This window comes from Plecotus auritus (assembly GCF_963455305.1).
Source record: "Plecotus auritus genome assembly, chromosome: 4".
In the NCBI taxonomy this organism is placed as follows: domain Eukaryota; kingdom Metazoa; phylum Chordata; class Mammalia; order Chiroptera; family Vespertilionidae; genus Plecotus; species Plecotus auritus.
In genome coordinates, this window is record NC_137775.1 from 139,906,494 (window position 1) to 139,908,858 (window position 2,365).

The window sequence follows — 2,365 nt, forward strand, 5'->3', positions numbered from 1 at the left end:
GCAGGAATTTAAAAGGAGGGATGAAAGGATCTACCATATAAAGACAGAGTGGCAAAATATAAAATAATTGACACCTTACTCCCTAAGGAAGGAACAGCAATATTATGGAAAAACGTGCAAGTCCTCTAAAATCACAGCTTACTGAGATTATTAGAGCAGGGACTAATGAGCTACCAATCTCAACAGCCTTTCAGGGAATCGAAAATATGTGGAAGAAAGATTTCTGCAACAAAAATTAAAATTATTTGATTTAAGTTCCTGATCATGACACATCCTAGCTTGTTATTTTTAAAAAATTATGTAGTTATTATTATTATTATTTTTTGCCTCTTTGTTTCTTGCCACTTGTGCTGATCACGTGCCTGGTAGCCATGCCTCGCAAAATTGAGGAAATCAAGGACTTCCAGCTCACAGCCAGGTGAAATGATGCCAAATCTGTCAAGATCAAGAAAAATAAGGATAATGTGAAGTTCAAAGTCCGATGCAGCAGATACCTTTATACCTCGATCATCACAGACAAAGAGAAGGCTGAGAAGTTGAAGCAGTCCCTGCCCCCAGGTTTGGCAGTGAAGGAGCTGAAATGAACCTGACAGACTGATCTGTATTAAAATGTTAAAAATTAAAAACAATTTAAAAAATTATGTGATATCTTTAAGACTCAGAATTGTCAACTTCTAAATGGGAATAATCAGACAATAAGGTGGTAAAGGCCTGGAGCAGGGAGTGGGGGCAGGCTAGAAGGGGTCAAGGTGGGGGGGGGAAGGGGATATATGTAATACTTACAATACAGATTATTAAAAATAATAAAATAAAAAGAGAGGATTTAGGATTAGACAATTTTATATTTAAATCTCTGCTTCAGGACTTTGAGAAACTGTATGCCTCAGTTTCCTCAGCAGCAAAATGGGGATAATTACTTTAACCTCTTAATACTGGTTTGAGAATTAAATGGGATAATATAAACTGATTAATATGACACCAGGGATATTTAAGTGCTAAATAAATGGAAGTTATTTTTATTATAATGGTAAATGTGGTAGGCCTCAATCCAAGTCATTTTCTCCAGAGTCCCCCAGGTTATAGAAAGGAGTGAGCAAAGTTGAAAAATTGGGACTTAATACAGTGTAATGAGTATTCATGCAAATAGTTTACATAACTAGCATAATGATTTTATAGTTCAGAATTATTTGTTTGATAACAACAGCATTATCAATCCATCTTTCTAGTCTTGCAACAACCTCCTTTCTTCACAGTGAGTACATTGGAGGACGGGGAGTGAGGCAGGCTTCTCTAGAGTGTCATAGTGATGCTCCTGACCCTTGGTCTCTGGTCACTGAAACCCAGCAATCCTATTTAAAGATGTTTTAAAACAATTAAAGTTACAACAATCTAACTGCCAGAATTGGACTCTGGGCATCGTATCTTTGTTAAGCTTTGTATAATCAGTTTGTTCTTTCCTAATTCAAGGTGAGTGGAGTGGTTGTTTCCTGAGCAAGATGCAAGGGTGATTTCTTTCCTGGGTTCTTGTCCAGGTTGATTCAAAGAATGAAGCCACAGACAAAAGGTGATATATGAAAAGGTGGAAATTTATTGGAAACAAGTACAGACTCCCTCATAGGGAGGGGGTCCCAAAGGGGGTAACCCACTAAGCTCCTTTTTCCTAAGGTTTATAAAGGCTGCAGTTCTTTGTTTCTTGATGCTGCCTTTCAATTGGTAGAATATCAACTTCAAAGCTTAAAACCCACGTGGTGACCCCTGTTTCTCTCCCCCTTCAGTGGTAAAATTCTCTATCTCCTGTGAAAACCTGTTTTCCTCTTTCTCCCATTTGTCTGCATTTCTCTATTCCCTGTGAAAGTTTGTTTCCTTTCTCCCCATACCCTGTGGCTTTTCCCTATCTTCTGTGAATGGATGTCTTCCTCTCCCCTTATCCTGGCACCTCTTTTTTTCTCTATGAATGTATGCCTTTTGGCAGCTCCAAGCCCCCATCTTTGCAGTTCTCCCTCATGGACCCTCTCTATTCTAAAATGCCCTAAACCTGCCTGTTTTACCCCTAAAACTCATTTCAAAGGGAACCATAACCTATAGGCAAAGTGTCAAAGTGAAGAGTTTACAGTCTTGTCCTTTTGCTCACTACCTTTCTGCCTCCATGGATTTCCAGCCATGGCATAGATACATTTTTCCAAATGAAGCCTACTTTCAGCTTCCACAGTGTTTTATTGCCCAACGACCCTACACAGGGCATCCAGAGAAGCCTGTCTGTCTACCCCAGAAGTGGAGTCACCTGCACAATGAGCGGAGAATTGGGCTCAATTGTGGGCTCAGTGAACTCACTTACCTTATTAGTGGCCAGAAACTAGCACAGGTG

General features: G+C 39.5%; 1 pseudogene across 1 annotated transcript; it reads left to right on the top strand.

Annotated features, from left to right (window-relative positions):
* The first annotated feature begins 371 nt into the window (after positions 1 to 371).
* LOC308247712 (large ribosomal subunit protein eL38-like) lies at positions 372 to 584 on the top strand (annotated as a pseudogene). The gene has a single exon. The product of its transcript is annotated as a large ribosomal subunit protein eL38-like (transcript).
* Positions 585 to 2,365: the final 1,781 nt, after the last annotated feature.